Raw genomic sequence first — 14,676 nt, 5'->3', positions numbered from 1 at the left:
TTAGTGAAATTCCATCACTTGAATTTCACTAACATAGACTTTATGAAGGATCTACGGGGCAAATGTGACTCCAAAGGAAATATGTAAAGGTGTAAAGCATGACTTAAATCGAAAGATTTTTGTGTAAAGAAAATGAGAAGACAATTGTAATCATGCAAAGTTATAGAATGGGAAATTCGTTTCCCAATTCCTGCGCATGTGGATGACGTCCTACTTGCAAGTGGTGATGTCAGTTTACTGCAGGAGGAGAGAAGAAGTTCTTGTCCTCAAAGTTCAAAAGAATAAAAGGGGGTATTAGGAATGTCACATGGACATGCTAAGAAAGATCTCTAAAGTATGCATACGAGAAAACCTACGCCTGTTCTTATAGTAAAGGGTAATGGAAGTGGAAACTATGGTGTTCCAAAAGTTAATAAGAAAAGATTGTAAACCAATATGGTACCATATGCTTCAGTTGTTGGAAGCTCAAGATGTTACCCTAACACAGTTCACGTATATACCCGGGTTGTTTTGGCAATGTCCAGTCCATAGATAAATCAATGGAATGGAGTCAAAGATATCGGCCTCATGATGAAAGAAATAAGTGCTCATAAAAGATTGTGAGTACAAAGGCAGGACTTGTGAAATGTATAGCAAAATCCCCAATTGTCGCTAACTTTCATACTCGGAGTTTTGTGTGGAAAAATCTCAAAATGAGTGAAACGATTGTCATCAATGTGATGCAATGATATGTTATAGCTTGATATGAGGCTGAGGGATAGGCAAAATGGTTAATGGCTACCTATACCCGGAGTTGATAATGGTTGACAACAACGATAACCATTTTAAATTCTTTCGCTCCTGTCACAACGAGTCAAGTGTTGATGCCAAACACACTGACAAAGAGTTACATGTTGTGAAGGAGAAAGTCCGGAATTATGGAAAATGGCTGAAGCATAAAAACAACAAACAAGTGTTTGCAGATCTGCTTATCAAAGGCTTACCGCCCAGTATGTTCGGAGAACACACAGTCGACATGGATTTTATGGTATACTCTAATATTTCCGGACAACAAAGGGCCCAAGGTTAAAGAATCTGTCTCAAAATAGATAGGTACATTGTGGCTGTCTGATTCCATCGGCAATTGAGCTGTGACGATGAAACATGTCCTATGTATTGATCTGTTGCGAAACGAGTAAAGTTAAAAGCATATGATGAGATCGAGGGAGAGAATGTTAGGTTGATCTCTCGTTCAATGGGCCCAACGGTCCATTGGAACCTTGACCCACGCCCTGATCGGGGGCGTCCAGCCCAAGTAAGGCTGGTGGGCCCCTGTCGTGCAGTGCTATAAAGAGGAGGTGGGGACCGTGGCACAAGTTACGAGGTTCGCCGTCGCCACTGGTTCCCCACTCCTAACCCTAATCCGATACAGAGGGTAGCACTGAAGCGATGGGAAGTCCATCACCGCCACTACCGGATCTCTCTCTCCTTCCCCACCGTCGTCACCATCTCACGACGGTCACCGGAGGGAACTCATCGAGTACGGGATAAGGTAACATACCACTACTCTCACCGAACACATCTAGCCTTGTCGATCCACGGGACCTATCACGTGCAAGCTTGGATCCATTTCCCCATGTCCTCGGTTCTTTCGTGATGCTTGATGACGTGACCTCGAGAGCTCCGTCATGGAGTCACCTATACATGGCGCCATGGCGGCGATGGCGCAAAATAGCTCTGTTTTGATTCCAATCGTTTTTCGTGATTGAGTTACCACGTCTGTGTGATTACAAAATGCACACGGTGCTTTTATTGTGGACATTACGAGCTTTGTACTCCATTCGGTTTATCTTCCCATAGCCCCCGTTGGTAGGTATTAAATTAATCGCATCAGTGGCTTGGCATTGCCTCTCGTCGGCAGGTTCGTCGCTTCAGCTCCCTTCGGTTGTGATGACGGAGACGGGTGATGAGCTGGGCAGCGCCGTGATGGGCATCGACCTCGGGACTGCGTGGTCGTGCGTCGGCGTGTACCGGCGGGGCTGCGTGGAGATCGTGACCAACGAACACGGCGGCCGGAAAACGCCGTCATACGTCGCGTTTACCGACACGGAGAGGTTCGTCGGTGACGCGGCCAAGAACCAGGCCGCCCGGAACCCCGCCAACACCATCTTCGGTGAGTCTTTTTTAGTTTTCAACATCGCCTCGGCTTCTCGAATGGCTAACTGGTTTTGTGCTCTAAGGTACCAAGCGATTGATGGGAAGGAGATTCAGCGACGCGTCCGTGCAGGCCGACACGAAACTGTGGCCGTTCAAGGTCATCGCCGGCCGCGGCGACAAGCCGATGATCTCGGCGAACTACAAGCGCAAGCCGAAGCTACTTGCCGCTGAGGAGATCGGGTCGATGCTGCTCGCGAAGATGAAGGGCGACGCGGAGGCGTACCTCCGCGCCCCTGTAACGGATGCCGTGGTCGCCGTCCCCGTGTCGTTCGACATTCTACATCGTCGCGCCAGCAAGGACGCCTTCACCGTCGCGGGGCTGAACGTCATAGGCGTCGTCTACGAGCCCGTGGCCGCGGCCATCGCCTATGGCCTCCACGAAAGCACGGAGGCGAAAAACGTGCTCGTCTTCGACCTTGGAGGTGGTACCACCAGCGTGGCGCTCCTCGCGGTTGCGGCGGGCAAGATCACGGTCCTAGCAACCGCCGGTGAACCCCACCTCGGCGGCGAGGATTTCGACAGCCGCATGGTCGAGCACTTGGTCGACCAGTTCAACACACAGTTCAAGAAAGATGTCAGTGGCAGCGCGAGGGCTCTGGTGAGGCTGAGGGCAGCCTGCGAGCACGCAAAGAGGACGCTCTCGTCGGCGGCCTGGTCTGCCATCGAGATCGACTGTTTGCTCGATGGCATCGACTTCCGCACGGCCATCACCCGCGACCAGTTCGAGGACCTCAACTTAGACCTGTTCTGCAAGTGCATGGATCCCGTCAAAAAATGCCTCAGCGACGCAAAGATCCGGAGGAGCGACGTGCACGACGTCGTCCTCGTCGGGGGGTCCTCTCGAATCCCCCGCGTGCGGCTTATGCTTCATAAGTTGTTTGGTGGGAAGGAGCTCTGCACGGACATCAATCCCGAGGAGGCGGTGGCCCGCGGAGCTGCCATCCTCGGCGCCATGGCCAGCCGCGTGCCCGCTGGTGACTTGCTGGACCTGTTCCTGTTGGACGCCACGCCGCACTCGCTCGGCGTGGAAGAGCCTGGAGTTGGCGTCATGACCGTGATCGTTCCAAAGAATATTACCATTCCCGTCAGGAGGGAGCAGATCATTTCCCTCCACTCCCTTGACAAAAGAAGTGCCGTTATCTCGGTGTTTGAAGGGGAGAGTGACACTGCAAGGGAGAACAGGTTGCTCGGAGAGCTCAAGCTTTCGGGGGTCCATCATGGTGATGGAACGAACACCGGAGCCAAGCGCCAGATTTCAGTGTGCTTCGACATCGATGCCGACGGCGTGCTGACAGTCTATGCGACAGACAAGGCGACCAAGCGTAGGCACCAGGTGAAGTTCATGGACCAAGGTCAGCTGAGCAGGGAGGAGATCGCGAGGATGGCAGGGGAGGCTGCGGAGTACATGGCAGAAGACGCGGAGAAGAGGGAGAGGGCGGAAGCAAAGAATCTGCTGGAAGAATACTTGTACCAGATGCGCCATACGATCGAGGTTGAGAGGAAGAAGGTGGACGATGCGCTCTCTGCCGTGGAACTGATGATTCAGCAGGTGCTCAACGACCAGGCTTCCAGCGCCAGAAAGTTCCTAGACGATTTGGAGGGGCTCAAGAAGACAGCGAAGTATACAATTGTTGGAGAGCAGGGTCATGCATGATGTTCATCTTACTGCCTCGTGTTAAAGTTGCATTTCGGTTGGGCGAATGTGATCTACTGAATATCTAGATTTTTGTTTTATTTTTGCGCAAAGGACATCTATTTTTTTAAATCGGAAATATTGCACCAAAAGAATTTAGAATATCCAATACAACATACATTTTTCAAATTAAAACTGCATTTCTAGCACATTAACATAAGGAAAAACATAAAACAAGATTTCTAGCTATTCAACAATATTTTGCAATGTTACATATTTTTTACATTTTGTGATTACAAGGTTTCTTATTTGGAGATATCACTTTAACTTCTCTAACGACTCCACCTACAAAATTCAAAAGGTTTCTTATTTCTATTTTTTAATCTGGTTTTCAATAACCTCTTTGGAATATCATGTTTTACCTACATTTCTTATTTCCTTTTGAATTTATTTTGCGTACATATTTTTGTTTTGTAACTTTTAGTTCTCTAGAAAGAAAATTGCCTAAATTTTAAAAAAATTCCTTGTATTTCAATTTTGCGTGGAAACTTATGGTTCCTAAGAAAACCCTTCATTTTTTATAGTTTTCTCAACATCGTATGGAACCGGGTTCTCAACAGGATTGGTCTCTCCAATGTTACACCTTTGTGGACTGTTGAGCGTTGGCTAGGGTCGGAGCTCCTTCTGGTGAGAAGAAGTTAAATAGTATGGTCGTCTCGACCAACTGGATTACTAGAAAGAACGTAAACTAGAGTCTCTGCGCAAAAAATATGCAACGATGCATCTCATGCTTGATCAAATCAAATTTGAGCTCACAACCGTTTCGAGGCCGGTCAATGCTTTGAGCTCCTCTTAACCTTGGGTCGCCATGTTGAGTTAGGCCCTCCTATTTTTTGGTCTTGTTTTGGCTGTTTGTTTTCATGCTCTTTGCCTTGCACCATTAAGAGTTAAAGACTATGTGTTTTTTTCTCTTCTTTCTATACTGGTTACATGCAATTCTCCATGGTTCAGACAAATGTTCCTGTAAGCACTAGGAAGCGGAAAAAAGCTTTGTGCGCTATGAAACTAGATATGATGAAGGCATGTGATAGAGTGGGATGGATTTTCTTGCAGTAGATAATGGAACAGTTTGGCTTTGCACTCGGGTGGATAGAGATGATCATGAGGTATGTGACAACGGCAAGATTTTCAGTCAAGTTAAACAGTGGATGCTCGAGGAGGTATTCTCCGTCACATGGACCCCGATAGGCGGACCCTTTATCATCATATTTATTCCTTTTCTGTGTTGAGTGTTTCTCTGCACTTCGAAAGAAACCACAAAGTGACAACAAGATGAAAGGAGTGAAGTTTGGGGGCACTGGCCCCCATGTCACACACCTCATGTTCGCTGATGACAATATTGTCTTCCTAGAGGGGTCATGTGACAACATGGAGGCACTGAAGGATATCTTGGTTAGATATGAACAGGCCTCGGGAAAAAGAGTAAATTTGCGAAGGTCTTCCATCTTTTTTGGTAAAGGATGCGAGGAGGGTACTAAACTGGAGCTCAAATCAGTTATGGATGTATCTTTAGAAGCTCTAAATGAGAGGTACTTCGGTCTCCCAACACTGGTCGGGAGATCAAAAGAGGATACTTTCAAATATGTTACTGAGAGCTCCAAGGGCAAAGTTAGTGGTTGGAAGGGGCAAAATCTCTCCAAGGCAGCAAGGGAAGTGCTGATCAGATCGGGGCTCCAACTTGTACCTACTATTACCATGAGTTGCTTTCACCTCACAAAGAATACGTGCCGGAATATGACTTCGGTCTCTTCGAAATTCTGGTGGGTTGTAAGGAATGGTGAATGGAATGTGCATTGGACCTCATGGCACAAAACGTGTGCTTCAAAACCAGATGGTGGAATGGGCTTCCGTGACTCGGAGGCCTTTAAGCACTTCTTGCAAAGCAAGCATGAAGGATTATGCAGTGTCCAACATCGGTTCTCAAGGCGCGATAATTCAGGGAGGATTCCATCATGATAGCTACATGCCCCTCGGCTTCCTCCTACAGTTTCACAAGTATATTGCATGGTAGAGACCTCCTTAGAGGAGGAGTGGTGTGGTGCATTGGAGACGGCACGAAAGTAAGTATACATCATGCAAATTGGATACCCAGAAATGGGTCTTTGAGACCATTGGTCTAGGTTTTCCTACCTGGTGTAACAAAAGTGGCAGACCTACTATCATCAGATGGAAGGAGTTGGAATCGCGATAGAGTGGATGCAATGTTTTATGTAGATGATGCGGGGGATATCTAGTAGATAGTTGTTGGGGGCATGGGTACGAATGATTACCTTGCTTGAAACTTCATTGAGAACGAACATTCTACTGTTAGATCGACCTACCATCTAAAAATGTCCATGAACAGAGCAAGAACCGGACAACCGGAGTCTTCAAGTTCAGTTAACACACACAAGGGGTACGTGACTCTATGGGATACTTGTGTGTCACGCAAGGCCAAGATTCGTATGTGGAGACTAATCAGGAATGGGCTCGCAGTAGGTTTGGAACTACACCGGTGCAGGATAGAACCTGATGTTTTGTGTTGCTTGTGGAAGGGACGAAAAAATATAACACCGCTTTCGGGCGTGCCAACATTAAATTTAATTTTGGCAGCTACTTCAATCGGACAAGGGCATTGCAGTAGCGATCCCACTGAGCCTGATGGACCCAAAGAGAATTAGTTCGTTGGTTACTTGGGTGGTTCGCTGTGTTGGAGATATGCCCTAGAGGCAATCATGTATGATGATATTCCCTATGTGTTTATGAATAAAGATAGTCCTTGGACATTGTCAATGGTGTGTATCAACAAGTACGTGACTTGTTTGTGAGACTATGCATTGTATGATGACCGTCCTAAATGGTCCACAATCGAAAGGGTTTTGTGGATGCGCAACCATTCAGATTAGCATATAACACGACAGATGGTTTGGTCTCACTAACCATGTATCATTGGATGCTAGCCGGATAACATGGACTCAGAAAGTTCTGGTCGGATTCGACGTATTCGAATCCGAGGTGAGATAAGGTCTGAGTTGGACAGACCCAACTATGAGACGCAGCGATAGGTCATCTGTGAGTCTCTAGTACATCATATGTTCTATGTCCTAAGACCTGAGTTGGCGCATGTACTCGGGATGGTGACACATTTGCTTTGAGCCGACCAAATGCTACTCCGTGATTGGGTAGTTACAAAGGTAGGTTTCGGGCTTTTCCAGACCCATGCTGCAAGACATGTTCGAGCAAGATGGTATTTGCCACTCCGATTAGGAGAGATATGCTCTCGGCCCCTCGAGTGATCCGGCCTGGATAAGCATGGCCACGCGATGAGGATTATGAGGTAATCCCAAGTGTTTGTCGGATTCATCGGAATGAGAAAGAGGTCATGCTGCAACAAGGATGACCATGTCGCCTTGTGCATGGCAACATATATCATGTGGCAAAGGGAACAGAAGTGTGAAGTACAAGTTCGCCTAACGAGCCTCGTTGGACACTTGGAGTTGGCATGCTTTGCTAAGGCCACTACCAACTTTTCAAGTCGATGTGATCTGACTCGCGACCAAGTGAACGAGAACCTAAGGGGTGTAATCCCCAAGTGCAAGGAATCATCGTAGCAATTTACAAAGGTGGAAGTGATAAGTATGGAGTGTCGAACCCACAAGGACCTAAAGGTAAGAGCAATATTCTCTCAACTCCTATCTGCCACGGATACAAATTAACATACGCCAAACGTTTGCTTCCAACTAGGAACGAGAAATAAAACTACGAAGTGGGTATGAAGAGAATATATTTGCATGACATCGGAGAACTAAAACATAAAAATAGGTATTGTTATCATAAAGTTATAATATATTGCAATATATTACAAATAGCGAGTGTGGAATAATGATGGGCCGGTGTACGGAATTGTCCTAGGCAAACAAGATCGGTAGTCATTATTGCAATTTTATATGAGGGAGAGGCATAAGCTAACATACTTTCTCTACTTGGATCATATGCACCTAAGATTGGAACTCTAGCAAGCATCCGCAACTACTAAAGATCATTAAGGTAAAACCCAACCATAGCATTAAAGCATCAAGTCCTCTTTACCCCATAGGCAACAACCCACTATAAGCAAATCATGAACGTATTGCAACACCCTACAGAGGGAATCCCTCACGCTTGCGCGACACGCAGGGCACCATAGGACAACACCAATAATAAAGCATGTAACTCAAACCAATCTAGATCACCAATAAACCCATAAGAGAAAGGGAATCTACTCAAAACATCATAGGATGGCAAGACATCATTGGATCATAATATGTGGCACAGAGCACCATGTTCAAGTAGGGGATTACAACGGGTGCGGGAGAGTGGACCACTACAAGAAGATGAGGATGGTGATGAAGGAGGTGATGTTGATGAAGACGATCACCGCGGCGATGGTTTCCTCGGTGGCACTCCGGCACCACCGGGAGAGAGGGGGAGAGGGTCTCCCCATTGTGCCTCCTCCTCCATGGCATCCCCACAAGGTGGGGAGAGGTTCGCCCTCTGGTCCTTGGCCTCCATGGTGATGATGGCCCCTTCGCCTTCCTCCTCCATGGCCTCCGATGATGGTGACCCCCTCCGGCAGGGTTGCCGGAGAGGGCCAAGATTGGTTTTTGTGGCTCTGGAGGCTTGTGGTAGCAGGACTCCTGATCTCAGTTTCTTTCTGGGGGTTTTGGAAATTATAGGATTTTTTGGCGTCGGTCTCACGTCAGGAAGGTTCCCGAGGAAGTCACAAGCCAGGGGGCGCGACCTTGGGGGTGACCGCGCCTGGCGGGCTTCTGACCTCCTCGTCCACTTCCTGGCTCAACTCTTCACTCTAGTATTTTTTATATTTTCCAAAAAATATTCTCCGTAAATTTTCAGCCCATTCTGAGAACTTCTATTTCTGCACAAAAACAACACCACGGTAGCTTTGTTGAAAACAGCATCAGTCTTGGTTAGTTCTAATAAATTCATACCAAAATCATATATAATTATTGTAAACATGGCATGAATACTTCATAAATTATAGATACGTTGGAGACGTATCAGCATCCCCAAGTTTAAATCCTGCTCGTCCTCGAGTAGGTAAATGATAAAAGAAATAATTTATGAAGTGTGAATGCTAGCAAGTGCACAAGTTTGGTCAATGAAAATTTCACTCACTTTTTTCTAGGATCAATATAAATCATAAATAGTAGCTCATCTCATAAAACTTCTCATGATGAAGTAACAAGCTATTCATAAGTTAAAGTATAGACCATAAAGTTTCTTGAAAACTAAAAAACTATGCTTTCAGTCACCAAACAATTGCAATTCATATTATTTTCAGGAAGGGTCTATGTAAGAGCTTTCGATTTAGAAAATTCCACATACTCAACTATCATATAGTCTTCCATGATTGCTAACACTCAAAGCATATTTTAGAGCAAATGGCGAGAAAGATAGGGTCTTAAAGTTTCGCCTACCAACTTATTTATCATATAGATAATTGTCAACAATAATAATTCATGATGAAATATATTTGAATGGCCATATATGCTTGGATCTTTCCCCACCACATGATGCTTGCCAAGAGAAAAAGGCGAAATATAGGAAGTGGTGAAGATCACCATGACTCATGCATAAAGGTAAGTACTAGAAAGTAAAAGATAGGCCCTTCGCAGAGGGAATAAGAGGTTGTCATGCGCTTGTTGTTTTTGATGTGCAAACCCTTAATACAAAGGAACGCCACGTTGTATTGCCCTTTGTGATAGCAACCTTAATTATGCAGTCCGTCGCTTTTGTTTCTTTACCATCACAAGTTCGTACAACGCTTATTTTCCCTTACAATAAAACATCATAAATATTTAGGAACATTTTTTATTGCTTTTTGCACCGATGACAACTTACTTGAAGGATCTTACTCAATCCATGGATATGTACGATGGACTCTCATGGCAAAACTAGTTTAAGGGTGTTTGGATGCACTAGTAGTATTTCTACTTGATGCGGAAGTTTTGGCTAGTATGAGGTGGAAGAAAGCACCACATATTGGAGGATCCATAACAATATAACTTCTATACAAATATACCCAAGCATAACTCATTACGTTGTATTCCTTGTCCAACTTCAACTAATTTTCTCAAGTTTGAAAATAATTAACGGGTATTCACAATCATAGAAGATTTCCAAGATAGTATATTTATATGTGAAATCTCTCTTCCTTCAATATTGTTTCATGAATTGTTCAAGTGACCAATGCGGTGTTTGCTAACTTTTAATAAATTTTACCACCTATACTTATTATATGTGAAGTCATTACTCCCCATGGGATAAGTATATGAAGCATATTTAATTTCATATTTATGATATTCAATTCACTCAACCATTTACTCATAGGATATAAGTGAAGCACGAGAGTAAATGACAAAACTACTCCAAAACATATAAGTGAAGATCAATGAGTAGTCAAAAAATTAAGTAGCTATGTGAGGACTTTCTCTCTTTCTCTTAACAAAGATTTTCATATCTGAGTATTTATTTAAACATCAAGCAAAAGAAAAATAGCACTCCAAGAATAGGACGCATCATGTGAACGAATAAAAAATTAGGCTCAACATAGGCTAACCGATAGTTGACGAAGAGAGGTGGGATGCATAGCATCCCCAAGCTAAGAGGCTTGAGAGTTCTTGAAATATTTACTTGGGGTGCCTTGGGAATCCCCAAGCTTTGATCTTTTGTATCTCGTTTAATCCTCTCATATCATTGTTTCACCTATTCTCAGAAACTTCATCCCCACATAACTCGAAAAGAACTCGTGAGATAGGTTAGTACACACAATAGTAAATCAACTCTTCCTGTACTGCCAAGACAACTTATATAATAATTTTCAAACATCATCTACTGTTTACTATCATTTCCATAATTTATATCTACTAATATAGGCTATGTAAACTATAGGATAAGTAAATAACAAAACTAAGACAGCAATCTGTCCAAACAGAACAGTCTATAGCAATTTATGAAAACAGTGTACTTTTGTAACTCACAAAATTATGAACAATTAGGACATGCTATAAAATTTATATGAAAACACTATGTTAAAATTTCAGAAATTTTCCTCGTTCCAGTAAAATATAAACAAAAATAATTTACTCCCCATGGTGGTAGCTGCACATTGCCCCAATTTTTATATCTAATTAATTTGATAAATTATTTTGAAATGTGAAAAATAACCCTATAGCAAAAATATCGTGGTTTTGGACTAGCCAGGCAAGAAAACATGCAATTATGATAAAAAGGGAAGGAAAAAAGACCAAGAGAAGTGAGAAATGCCCCTTCTACACAATGAAAAGACAATTTTATCAAAAAGGAAACAAAAAAGACAAATAAAAGTGTGAAAAGGTCGTTCGTATATAACAAAAATGCGCTTGTTCCAATGCCATTGAAACCTGACACCTCGTATATCAAAAAAGGCACTTATACCAAAGGGTGTGTAGCTACCACCATGCATAGGAAATCGTCTCTCAAAATATGAAAATTCAAACACTACAACACCAGTTTCTGTTTTTACACAACACCAATCAAAGCATGCAATGCAAGCATCCTAATGCAATTCTTGGAACTATTTATTAAAAAAAAGATTATAAATAACACCTAATATAGAACAAAAAAATTAAATCGCGCTCCAAGTAAAACTCGTATTATGTGACGAATAAAAATATAGCTTCAAGTAAGATTTACCAATAATGTTGAAGACGAAAGAGGGGATGCCTTCTAGGGCATCCCCAAGCTTAGGCGCTTGAGTCTTCCTTGGATATTACCTTGGGTGTTCCTTGGGAATCCCCAATCTTAGGTTATTGTCACTCTTTATTCTCCTCATATCGGTATCTCACCCAAAACTTGAAAACTTCAATCACACAAAACTTAACGGAACTTGGTGAGAAGGGTTAGTGTAATAAAGATAGATCATTCACTTAGGTACTGTCAAGACAAGATTCATAATTGTTCCCACGTGATATCTACTGTATTCTATCACTCCTATAATTTATATTACTGAATATAAGATATGGGAACACTAAAATAAGCAAACTATGAATGCAAAACAGAATCTGTCAAAAACAGAATAGTCCGTGAAGATCTGTAGTGTAGCCATACTTCCCTGTCTCTAAAAATTCTGAAAAATTAGGAAAACCAGAACCGTTTGTATATAAAGACTGTGTAAAAATTTCAGATCATTATAATGCTCCATTAAAAATGGAAAATTCCTGTACTGGAGTAAAAAGTTTCTATTTTGGTTCAACATCAATTCTACTCATCTTGTCAGTTATCCCAAAGGCTTTACTTGGCACTTTATTGCAATGGAAGACACAAAACATGATTAGTGCAGTAGCTTAATCATGTGAACTCATAAAAACAGAAGGTAAAAGTGTTGGGTTGTCTTCCAACAAGCGCTTTTCTTTAATGCCTTTTAGCTAGGCATGGTTATTTCAATGATGCTCTTCCAAGCCTAATTCCGATGATGATTTTATTCATACTCTAAAAGATATAAGTGAAGTTCATATAGAATTGTACAATTAATATAGATCAACCAATGTCCAATTTCAAAATATATATGTCAAGCACACGAAGCATTCTATAAGGCCATACTCAAAAGATTTAAGTGATGCACGAAGAGCATTCTACAGAGCCGTACTCAAAAGATGTAAGTGAAGCACGAAGAGCATTCTACAAAGCCAAAGTATCAACAACATGCAATTTCTCTTCTACAATTGTATTGAAAACTTTTTGAGAATTAATGAATTCCTTAATTGTGTTCTCAAGATCACAGGGTATCCTATTAGAATTTGCAAAAGAATTTCCATAATAATTGCCATAACCACTAGGAACATTACCGAGATATGACCTAGCATCGAGATTACCCCTATAAGCATTGTTCTTGAAATTATTTCGCGAGACAAAGTTCACATCAATTGCATCAATATTTTGCTCAATAAAAGTAGATAATGACATATCATTGGGATCAACATGAGTATGTTTGTTAGCAACCAAATTCATAAGAGCATCCACTTTTTTAACTCAAAGTAGCGATTTCCTCAACAGAATTTAACTTCTTACCAATTGGAGCTCGTTCGGTATGCCATTGAGAATAGTTGGCCATGCTGTTGTCGAGATGTTTGGTGGCCTGATGACACACAAGTGTAGGGAATCTATCGTAGTCCTTTTTATAAGTAAGAGTGTCGAACCCAACGAGGAGCAAAAGGAAATGACAAGCAGTTTTCAGTAAGGTATTCTGTGCAAGCACTAAAATTATTGGTAACAGATAGTTTTGTGATAAGGTGATTCATAACGGGTAGCAAGTAACAAATGTAACAATGGTGCAGCAAACTGGACCAATCCTTTTTGTAGCAAAGGAAAAGCCTAGACAAACTCTTATATAAAGAAAAGCGCTCCCGAGGACACATGGGAATTTATGTCAAGCTAGTTTTCATCATGCTAATATGATCTACGTTCGTTACTTTGATAATTTGATATGTGGGTGGACCGGTACTTGGGTGCTGCCCTTACTTGGACAGACATATCACTTATGATTAACCTCTCTCACAAGCATCCGAAACTACAAAAGAAGAATTAAGACAAATCTAACCATAACATGAAACATATGGATGCAAATGAGCCCCTTACGAAGCAATACAGAACCTAGGGTTTAAGCTTCTGTCACTGTAGCAACCCATCATCTACTTATTACTTCCCAATGCCTTCCCCTAGGCCCAAATAATGGTGAAGTGTCATGTAGTCTATGTTCACATGACACCACTAGAGGAGAGACAACATACATCTTATCAAAATATCGAACGAATACCAAATTCACATGATTACTTATAATAAGACTTATCCCATGTCCTCAGGAACAAACGTAACTACTCAGAAAGCATATTCATATTCATAATAAAAGGAGTATTAATAACCATTAAGGATATGAACATATAATCTTCCACCAAATAAACCAACTAACATCAACTACAAGGAGTAATCAACACTACTAGCAACCCACACGTACCAATCTGAGGTTTTGAGACAAAGATCGGATACAAGAGATGAACTAGGGTTTGGAGAGGACATGGTGCTGATGAAGATGTTTATGGATATTGATGCCCTCTCGATGAGAGATCATTGGTGATGACGATGGCTTCGATTTCCCCCTCCGGGAGGGAAGTTTCCCTCGTAGAATAGCTCCGTCGGAGCTCTAGTTTGGTTCTACCGAAGTTCCGCATCGAGACGGCAGCGCTTTGCCGCAAAAGTTCTGATATGATTTTTTCCAGGTCAAAACCCTTCTTATAGCATCAGATGGGCACCGGAGGCCTGCCAGGGGCCCCACAAGCCACAGGGGTGCGACCAGGGGGTAGGCCGCGCCCAGTAGGTTTGGGACCTCCTGGTGGGTCCCTCAGGTATTTCTTTCGCCCAATATTTTTTATATATTCCAAAACAATTCTCCATAAATTTTTAGGACTTTTGGAGTTGTGCAAAATAGGTCTCTCAGATTTGCTCCTTTTTCGGTCCAGAATTTCAGCTGTCGGTATTCTCCCTCTTCATGTAAACCTTGTAAAATAAGAGAGAAAAGACATAAGTATTGTACCATAATGTGTATTGACAGGCCATAATGCAATAATTATTGATATAAAAGCATGATGCAAAATGAACGTATCAACTCCCCCAAGCTTAGACCTCGCTTGTCCTCAAGCGAAAGCCGAGATCGATAATTATGCCCACATGTTTAGAGATAGAGGTGTCGATAAAATAAAATACGGAAATGAAGG

General features: G+C 42.7%; 1 pseudogene; it reads left to right on the top strand.

Annotated features, from left to right (window-relative positions):
• The first annotated feature begins 1,929 nt into the window (after positions 1 to 1,929).
• LOC123440114 lies at positions 1,930 to 3,522 on the top strand (annotated as a pseudogene).
• Positions 3,523 to 14,676: the final 11,154 nt, after the last annotated feature.

This window comes from Hordeum vulgare, chromosome 3H (assembly GCF_904849725.1).
Source record: "Hordeum vulgare subsp. vulgare chromosome 3H, MorexV3_pseudomolecules_assembly, whole genome shotgun sequence".
NCBI lineage: Eukaryota > Viridiplantae > Streptophyta > Magnoliopsida > Poales > Poaceae > Hordeum > Hordeum vulgare.
This window is presented reverse-complemented; position numbering and strand designations above follow the sequence as displayed.